The following is a 10,553-nucleotide window of genomic DNA, read 5'->3' on the forward strand; positions in this document are numbered from 1 at the left end:
GAAGCCTAGGAGGAGGCCATGTTCCCTTCTATGGGCCTGTGGAGGGACGGAGCTGCCACATAATGGCCCGCGGGTGTAGGGAGGGGCAGGCTGCTCCATAGGAGCCTGAGAGGAGGCCGAGCTCCCCTAAAGGGACTGGCAGGGAGGCAATGCTCATCTGTAGGAGCCTATTAGGATGCCAGCTTCCCCTATAGGTAGGTGTGGAGGGGCCGGGCTATCCAATAATGCCCCGGGGGCGAAGGGTTGTGGGGAGGGTTTCTCCTCCATAAAAGTCTGGGAGAAGGCCAGCTGCCTATACATAAGGATTTGTGGGGAGGTCAAGCTGCTCCTGTAGGAAATGCAGGGTGAGAAACCAGGCCCCTACTACTGATTATGGGGAGCATGAGATCTCTTCTTTCTGCTTGTGCCGTAGCAGGACCTGGAAGTTTCACGCGAGTGGGGCAGCCTGTCCTGCAGTGCCTGAGGCATCTCCAGCCACAGCGGGGCTCCAGGCTCAGCCTGAGGGACCAGGTGTCACTGACCCTTCTGAGCACTGCCCAGGTGCTCAGCCGCTCAAGGGAGTCATCGCTCGAGCCGAGGCCAAGCCCCCCTGGAGCAGAAGTGATTTTAACCAGTCCCCACATGGATGGGACCCTGCAGAGCTCAGTGCCTCCTTGCAGAAGACATTGCAGTTGAGAACCTAATGATCTTAAACAGGTAATGTCCACTCTCTTAGGCCTTGTACATTGGGCTTGAGAAATCCCTTTCTTATCGATATCATCTGTAATTTATAATACGTGTGGGTAACGTAAATTGTGCATGGGTGAAAGCAGAGATGATCCTGACCAGGAGCCCATTGCACATTCTGGAGCTGGTGATCCCCTGAGCAGGCACAGGGCTGGTCTGCACTGCCCAAACCCTGTGGCTGCAGAATGAGCTTGGCCATCTCATGGTAACAGGGGGTTTAGGGGCAGCCCCTACCTAATACTGACCCTTACACCAGCTGCCTGGCCCTGCCTCTAACTGGAAATGCAGCAAGAAGTTCTCATGTGAACTTCCTTCATGAATAATGCTGTTTTCTTTTAATGCTTTATATTTTTAGCTCAGAGGACCAAAAAGGAAGAGCTCTAACTCTGCCTGAAGGCAGCATGCCCAGCAGCTGAAGGGACATAAGGTTTACATGCTATCCCTATCCCTCTTCTCATTTTGTCTTATTATAGAAGCTGTGGCCTCTCTTTCACTAGGGGGGAAAGCAGGAGCTGTGCATCTGGTTATCAGGTTCTCTTCTTAGGCCGTTCACTTCTGTGTTTGTCTGGGAGGAGGAGAGACCCCTCTAGAGAGGCCTGTGAGGAAACTCAGCCTGAGTCTAGGGGCCCAGGGGGAGGCTAAAGTCTTGGTGTGTTCTGTCCCAGAGCTGTTGTGGTATTGAGCACGTAGGAAGTAAAGGCTGAGCAAGGATATGCTCTTGTAGGCTTCCTTACAGGAGAAGGAACCTGAACATCCTAGGGTACTTTGAAGGTGTACCATCCCAGACAAAAAAGTGAGTATGACATCTTTCAGAAGAAAGATAGCCACCACACAAGTCTCAAAACTTAATCTTAAAAGATGTATTTGAGAACTAAGACCTACAGCAGGGTCCTTCAGCAGAATATCTGTACACTTGGGCTTTCAGAAACAAAAATGGACAACCGATTCCTTGCAATGTGCACTTTGCACAGTCCATTGTAATGCAGCAGGAGAGATGTTTAAGCTCACTGTCATCTTCTCCAGACAAGGAAATACAGTAAAAGCCCCAGGGACTGTTTGGCTTACACATGCACTGAAGTCACACAGATTCAACTTGAAGCACATCATACACCAGCAACTCCCGTTCCTCCAAAGTTAGTCACGTGGCACCAGGGTTAAACAGCTGAACTGTGTGCTGGTCCCTTTATCCTCCATCCCTGCGTCATAAGGCATTGTGGAGCTACTTAAGCAATGCTGCACATGAGGATATATAAGAGAGACCAGCAGCCCTGCAGCACATCAGTTTCTGAATCAAAGCCATGATCATGTATATGGTAACAAAAAAAGCAATAAATTTGAGGAGACATGGTCAGAAAATGAGTTTCAGGGCTCCAGCACAACATTAATAACTAAGTGTATTTCCGGTGGTATATAGGCAAAACAATTCAAAGGGACTTCTTTACCAGAAATTAATCAAATGAGGGTCTGCAGAGGATGAGCTATATCCTGAACCCCAAAATCTGCAAGCCCCTCATTGGAGAGGTGGTTGAAGAGCTGAGCAATTTCTCCAAATCCTCAGCAACACTGCAGTGTGCAGGATTGTGGTAGCACAGCTTCTCATTGGGAAGCTGTGCTGTGGACTGCTACACCAGGCAAGATGCAGATCACCTTCCAGTATCAGCACTTAAGCCTGGAGCACATCTACAGCTAAGCCAGACACATAGCATATTGTTGGTGCTCCTCTAAGAGAGCTTCCCTGAAAAACATGGCCAAACTGAAACCTAAATTACAAGGTTAATCACCATTAAAGAAAGACTTTAGAAACAGGGAGAAGCTTAATCTGAGATCTGAGTGGGATACGTCTGCCCTAACCATAAGCCAGTTTCCCAAAACATTATGCAGCACTCCCCTCAGCACGTATGGCTTCTTGGTTATCTCTAGTCTCTTTCAGATGGCTGCTGTTTGGAAGAACTTCAAATAAGAAACTTCTTCTGACACGGATGGCACCTGCATCTGGGTCCATCGCTTAGATTCCTTTACTTCCCCCGAGTGTGAAGCACTCTGTCCAAGCAGTTTGCTGATCAAAGGCAAAGATTTGTAATAGGTGCTTTCTGAATGTGCAAATAATTACCTGAGTCCTCACATACTTTGCTGAAAGGGAGAAGCACTTCAGCTCTGTGTGGCTGCTCTGAGAAATGGTCTCTAAGTAAAAACTTAAGCTCAGGGCAGACACAACAGTGAAGCAGCTCTTTATTCATGTTTCTGCAAAATTAGGTGTCCTAGCAAGTAGGCACACACAGCAAAAGCAGAACTATGATTTCCTATCCCATCCACAAGTTCCTTCCCTTGATTCCCCATTGCTTGGGTACTCCAAGGCTTACAGCCTATTCAGTGCTTATAATGTAGATGCTAACTGTCCCGCCTCTGTTTATACCTCCCCTTACTCGACTTTGTACGCCCCTTCCTCTTACTTATTAACCACATAATCTTTTTCCGGTACAATTCTCTAACTCTTTGGGAGACATGTGGTACCCCAACTTACTGTTTAACCAGCCTGCACCTGCTTAGTTTGTGCATAGAGAGTATTCTTTTTAACCTCGCAGTGAATCTTTCATCTAGAGGTGACATTGGCTTTAACACAGAGTGTGTCTTTTTGAGTTACTATATCTCAAACCCTTTCTTTCATTCCCTTTTAACTTAGCCCCAGCCCCAGTATTGAAACTCTCAATATTGCAAAGCCTTCTTATTGATCTTAAAGCTCTAATATTGGAAAGCCTTAATATTGCAAAGCCCCATCTCCAGTTATGTGAAAACAACACTGTTTCCCTCACAATTCCCCCTTCCTCTTATTTATACCGGTTTTGGATTTCACACTTTCCATAAAGAAATGCCTCGTATGTCGCTTCCAGTCTGGATAAAATAACTTCACGGTTTTGGTCTAAAGATAAGTCGTCCCACTCATCTTCACTGATTTATTATTTTTTTTCAATCTAGAGCATTTTATCAGAGTAGGGTGGTGGTCCCATGAGTATTTGTTTTGACAGAGTTTCAAGAAGTTGTACATGTCTTCCTATATATGGAATTAGGTAGCACCTTATAGCTATTAATACACATGTTGCTACAATTACAGAAGTAAAAACAGATACCACCATTCCTCTCCGTTTTCCAAAACAGGATTCTCACCATCCTGTTAAGGAAGTATCTGTTCTCGTATTTTCAGCGTATTCTTCTGCCAAGGTAGTGAGGCCTTGTAAGGCTCTGCTTATGGCTCCATCTGGTGTTGTATTATTTGTAATACATGTGCAACACGTATTCCCTAGCATTATGCATACTCCCCCTTCTTCAGCTAATAAATCTAAAACTATTCTATTTTCACTGTATATTTGACCCATTCTACCCAGGCATTTGTATTTCTATATCCTGTTTCCATCTACTTCAAAACTTTGATTGCAATTACATTCACTATTTTAGGATTCTGACATGGAGTCCATGTCCACACCGATGGAGGAATGGTAGTGTCCCCAGGCTGGCCACATCCATTCCTCTTTGGCTCCCAAGCCACTCTTCTAAATCTAGCAATTGAATCCCCTCTTGTCACATCTGCCTCTACACCATGAACTTGGCTTATTTCCCCTCCAGCACTTGCAATAGCAAGTGCTACGGGACCACACTCTAACCCCCCACAGTCAGATTCTATGTGACCTTTAAACATCGTAATTTTACTTTTTAGAGATTTTCCCTAAGCACTGGGTGAGATCCACCCGTGCAAGCCAGTTGTAAACCAAACATCACTCCACCCAGGACAAGGTGATTCCCAGTATGGTTGGAGACAATACTCTGGGTATAAATATTTACCGCAACTTACTGTTTAACCAGCCTGCACTGGTTTAGTTTCATAAATTGTATGTAGATAATGTTCTTTTTAACCACAGAGTGTGTCTTTCATCTAGAGATGACACTGTCCTGAACCACAGAGCATATCTTTTTGAGTAAGTACATCTCAAACCCTTTCTTTCGTTGCCTTAGGAACTTAATCCCAGACCTAGTATTGAAAACTCTCATTCTTGCAAAGCCTTACTATTGATCTTAAAGCTCTAATATTGGAAAGTCTTAATATTGTAAAGTCCCATCCCCAATTATGCAAAAACAACACTGTTTCTCTCACAGCTGGGAGTAACTGGAAACATCACCAAACTGGCCAGACCAACAGTGTCTTCTGCCTGGAGAACCTACAAACAGGATCAAGAGCATCTAGAGATGTAGCCATCAACTCTGGCATAACCAGGCTCACCGGAAAGAGAAAGCACAAAAAAATTAGGTCTGCTTATGAGAAGTGCTCATTTCAAGATTCTACACAGGACAGAAACACTGGCCACCTGTGTTAAAGGGATGGGAGGCAATGGTGGGTGAGGATGAAAGAGATGTCTTGATTCTATGATTCTGTGACTTGCCTAACAACCAAAGCATTTTACCAAGTTCCATCACTAAAGTGCCACTGGGAGTTATATAGCTCATGGTGTTGAATCAGGGAAAGGCCCAAACTGCAGAGACTGGTGTGATCCCAAGCTTGGAAATCCTTTAGCTCCAGAAATGCCTACATACAGGGCTTTGATCAGAACTTCTCCTTAGTGAAACCTTGTCTCCAAAGTCAGAGTCCAGCTTACCAGCATCTTTCAGGGGGGACCGGATGTCACCGTCACCTAAACCATTCCCTTTTAGAGAGCTAAGTCTCATGAGCTGATGAAGAAGAGCAAAAGCAGAGTTCTTTTTTGGAGCCAGAAGCCCCATAAAGAAAGTAATTCTGGCGCACTGGTCAGGCTGGGTAGAGGTGCCTTCCTGCACAGTAGAAAAGACAGAGCCGAAGATCTGTGTGGCTCTGTGCTCCCCAGATGCCCTGCCAGAGATGGTGGAAAGGCCAGAGGTTAGGCCAGGCTGGGCTTTATGGAGACCTGATAACAAGGCACGTCATGGGGGGCTGAGATGGAGCCAGAGGGCATTGCGGAAATAGTTGATCCGCTCGCACTCCTGGATCTCAAAGAACTGAAACGACACAGACAAAAGAGCCCTAACTTCTGTGAGAAGACAGCAAATCTCCTCTATTCTGATCTCATCTCATCCCACTACAAAGATTCCTGTCCGCAGCAAGGAGCAGGTGATGTTGTTCTTCTGCAGGAAAGAGGGTAACCATGAGTCATAGAATCATAGAACCAATTAGGCTGGAAAACAACTCGCCCAGAGAAGAACTCATCCCTTTACACACCCAGGTACTTCAAAGATGAGCGTTCAGGAAGGTCTGCAGGACCCATGTGGAAGGGGTCACTCAGTACACCACTACCTCTGAGGGGACGAAGCCAGCTTCCTAAAGGCACTGCATGTTCCGTAGGTATCCTGTGGTCCTGCAGTCTCAGCTGACTTCTCTCCCACAACTATGGAGCAATAAAAAAGCATTGGGGATCTAAGAAAGCGAAGTGTCTTGACTCATTTTTCTTCACTCTCTTTCCTGCCCATCCCTTTTCCAAGCACCTTGAAGCCCAAGTCTTTTGAAATGTGCTGTCTGGTATAGCTCAATTTCATGAGCCTGAAAGACAGCCCCCTAAACGACAGCCTTTCATCCCACGTGTACATATGCACTTGTTATCACTTGCTGTTTCCAAGCTTGCAGCAGACATGGGACAAAACATCAGCCTCTGCACTTCCAGTAAATAGTATCACAGAATCACAGAATAGGTAGGGTTGGAAAGGACCTTAGGGTCATCTAGTTCCCACCCCCCTGCCATAGGCAGGGACACCTCGCACTAAACCGTGCCACCCAAAACTGCGTCCAGCCTGGCTTTGAACACTGCCAGGGATGGAGCATTCACAACTTCCTTGGGCAACCCATTCCAGAGCCAAGAACTTCTTCCTTATATCTAACCTAAACTTCCCCTGTTTAAGTTTTAACCTGTTACCCCTTGTGCTATCACTAAAATCCCTAATGAAGAGTCCCCTCCCCAGCATCCTTGTAGGCCCCTTTCAGGCACTGGAATCTGCTGGGAGGTCTCCACGCAGTATTCTCAGCTCCAGGATGAATAGCCACAACTCTCTCAGCCTTTCTTGATATGTGAGGTGCTCCAGCCGCCTTGTCGTCCTCAGGGCCATCCTCTGGACTAGCCCCAACAGCTCTACATCCTTTTTATGTTGAAGATACCAGTACGGTACGCAATACTCCAAGTGAGGTCACACGAGAGCAGAGTACAGGAGCCGGATCACCTCCTTCAACCCTTGGTTACACATCACAGACAGCTGCAAGACACAGGTCAGCAGCAGTGCAGCATCATGGTCCTCTTGCCACCAGCTCTGGACTTCCCTAGCACTTGCTGGAAGTCTGGCTAGACCATTTTGCTATGAGACAGTCTGCTTTAGACTGATACATCTGCTCAGAGGGGTTCGCATGCTACCACGTGAGATACATGGTGAAGGGCTGCTGGCACACTGGGTTCCCATGGAGATGTCTTCACCCAGCTTGCATTCCCAGTGTGTCAGCACCTTCTGCTGCAAACTCATTTAAAGTCCTTCAGAGTTTCAGAGTCTGCTAGGTGGTGTCATGGCTGTAGGACACACTGGCCTTAAGTCACTAAGTACCCAGAAGTGACCACCGCTGTTCAGTATAATGGCCACAACAAACATGCAAACAGGTTAATGGGCAAAAAGGTCACTGCTTTGATTCTGTTACTTTGAAAAGGTAGTGGAAGGAAAAATAAAAACAAAGGAGTGAAAACCATGAAGTGGTGGGACCTGAAACGTAGAAGGCATGCCTAAGGCACACACAGGGCTAGCTGCAACATGTCCTGCTACTTCACTGCCAGGGCAACACAGAGAAGACAGATCTGTGCCATCCCGGACCCCTGCAGCGAGGAGCGGACATCCAGAGGACCACACTGCCACGTGAAGGTGTTTGCGGACTTTTACCTCACAAGCTTTGACGTGCTCTTTGCCATTATTCCTGGATCTTCTCCGGTGTGGTAACGCTCTGCTGGTAACTCCTGCCTGTGAGAGAAATCACACTCTCATCTGAGTAACACTGATTAAAAAGACCCTTTGCTAGAAGGCAGTACATGAAACACGAATTGGCAGGGACATCAGGGAGAAAGCAGCAGTAATGTGTGAGCTCAGCTATGGATGTGCACTGCAAGGAAATGCAGAGCTGTGCAGCAAGGTGGAGGGTCATGCATCAGAGAAACTATGAGAAACGGGAAATGGGCTGTGAAGCCATGGCATGGCTCTTGAGTGAGCTCCACCTCTGGTATGTGGAGCATGAGTTTCTGAGAAGCCAGCCCCGACCCAGGATCTGGAACTCACTCAAGAGCCATGCCATTGCTTCACACCCCCTGCCCCTGGAAACTCTCCCCTCACCCTCCAAAGCCTGCATTTCCACACTCACCAGAGTCTTCTGGTGATGATTTCAACTGAGCCAGACTGAGGAACAGCTGCCAAAACTGGGAGAGAGAAGAAAGCTACAGCAGAGCCAACGTGCATCACCAATGGTATTGAAGCCCAGCTAGAGAACATTGCCAGCCCTTCCATCTCACCCCCAAACCCAGAGCTGGGAGAAGAGTTATGGGGCAGGAGAGCTCCAAGAACATACACCCGTCCTGTCCCAAGGCCACCCACCTCTCTATACCTTCTCCTGCTGCTTCTGTGTAACCCTGTTTGCGCTGTGGGGCACAGCTTGTTCCGCCTCACCCTTATCCTTGCAGCGCTGCTCATGAAGGCACTTGGCCTAGGAGAGCCAACAAACAGGGCAGGACCGTGTTAGCAAGCAGTGAGTTGCTATTACAGCTCATGCAGGTAGCTCTGGAGGAAAACACAGGCTCCAAGTGAAGAGGTGGCCAAAGGCTGCGCGCAGAGCAGGGGACAGCACACAAGCCCCCCAGTGCCATACTGCTTGACCAAAACTGACCTCACAAGACAAGCTGCTCTTCATTTGGCATGAAAACCTCATAGCAATCGAGTTCTTGACATCTAAATCACTCTTATCCAACCGTGCAAGGCTGCTACCAGCAATGTCCCTGGTGTACTCTTCAGTTTTTCAGAGCCCACTATGGAGACTTTAATGTGACAGTCTTCCTCTGCTGCAGCTCTTGATGTAGTGTCTGCAAGAGCTGTGCGCGTGTGTTAGCAGTGTTAAACCATATAGCAAGAAAGAGCAGCATGTTTGCTCTACCTCCATGGTGTTCTTGTACTGCAGATTCCCGGTTTTGTGAATCACCTCCATTATCAGCTCTATCTATGCAGACAACAAAGCCAGAGTCAACACATTACTGACCATCAAAGCTCCACAATAGACTATGTGACTTAGGAAAGGAAGAGACAGGCTAAGTTCAGATAGCCTTAACGACCTATGTTCACCTAAGGCATCTTCACAGAACACACCTTTATACTTCTAGCTAAGCCTCCACCTGTCCAAGCAAAGAAACTCTTCAAATGAAATCCACCAATACATAGTACTGTATCATCTCCACAGAATCTGGAAAAATTGGGAAGCGAACTACCTTCTGCTATGTCCAAATTTGCAGCAGTCTTCTCTCATTTTCCAGACAAAGGAATCTGAAGCCAGAAGAGGTTAAAAGGCTTGCCAGTTCTGGCAAACCCTATGGACATCACGCAGCACTATATATATGAGATATGTGTATATATGCTTTAAGAACATCGCTGGCTGAGGCTGGTGTCTCTGGAGCTGAGCCCCTGCAATAGCCATCCCAAAAAGACACCCAAAGGAGAAGATGTGGTGGTCAGAAGAAGGAAGACAGAGGTTCAGCAGCAGGGTTTCAACATATAGGAAGGAGCTCAGGACTTCCCAGCAGTGGCAGGCACTGGGAGCATGCAGGGGGCTGGGGCATGGTGGGAGGCAGGAGCCAGGATCCATCACCAAGGATGGTGATGGATCAACACCCTCAGCTCCTGCAGATGCTTTTTTCCAAAACTCCTCCATTTTCGTTGCTTCTCCCAAAAAGGTTTGTGCCAGCTAGATCTGACCTTGTCCCACAATGTCTATCTCTGCAAAGAAAAAAAAGTTTCATAGATATACAAAAATATACATACATATGTATATATAAATATAAACACATACATGATATGACTCTGTTGCTCAAATCAAATGCTCCAGCTGACATCAAACTGACCCCATAGCACACCTACCTTTGCAGGAACATATAAAAGCAGCATGACTTTTGAAGCAGCATCCAAGCAGCATTGCCTATGTAAGGGTCAATCCTCCTGGGGCCACTTTTCAGTATAAGAAAACTGGTATCAACAAGTTATTCAAGCAAGCACAATAAAGTCTGCCCCTCACCACAATGCATTCAGCCAGGTTTCAACACAAAGCAACCTGAAGCAAAGAGTTGCCCCAGGTTAGCACACAGTCAAGCTGGTGCACAGAAAAACTGACGCTAAAAATGCCTCAGGCTCATCCTGCTGAAAGTGAGTGGCCCTACTGCAGAACAGCAGCCCAGCAAGCTCATCCAGAGATATAGGCCAAGTGTAGTTCACGATTCAAGCCCCAGAGCTGTTTCAAACCCACAGCTATGAATAGCCAGCTGCTTCAACAGCAGAGCCATGCTGGGGAGGTTCACCAAGAGTCAGGGCAGCAGACAAACGTGGCTGTGGCAGAGAGGGGACTCAGCAGAGGAGAACAGAGGGCCAGCTCCTCTGTAGGAGCCTATTAGGATGCCAGCTTCCCCTATAGGTAGGTGTGGAGGGGCCGGGCTATCCAATAATGCCCCGGGGGCGAAGGGTTGTGGGGAGGGTTTCTCTTCCATAGCAGTCTGGGAGAAGGCCAGGTGTCTATATAAGGATTTGTGGGGAGGTCA

General features: G+C 47.3%; 1 long non-coding RNA gene across 2 annotated transcripts in view; it reads left to right on the forward strand.

The window, feature by feature from the left end:
* The window catches only part of LOC136005801 (uncharacterized), a 107,354-nt gene that overhangs the window by 1,022 nt on the left and 95,779 nt on the right, over positions 1–10,553 (forward strand). Inside the window, exons 2-3 of one of the 2 annotated variants that reach the window (XR_010608909.1) lie at positions 413–696; positions 4,638–4,694. This is a non-coding gene — a long non-coding RNA (uncharacterized LOC136005801). The remainder of the gene's footprint in view (positions 1–412; positions 697–4,637; positions 4,695–10,553) is intronic. The other variant, XR_010608908.1, reaches the window with a different exon arrangement.

Source organism: Lathamus discolor, chromosome Z (genome assembly GCF_037157495.1).
Source record: "Lathamus discolor isolate bLatDis1 chromosome Z, bLatDis1.hap1, whole genome shotgun sequence".
In the NCBI taxonomy this organism is placed as follows: Eukaryota; Metazoa; Chordata; class Aves; order Psittaciformes; family Psittacidae; genus Lathamus; species Lathamus discolor.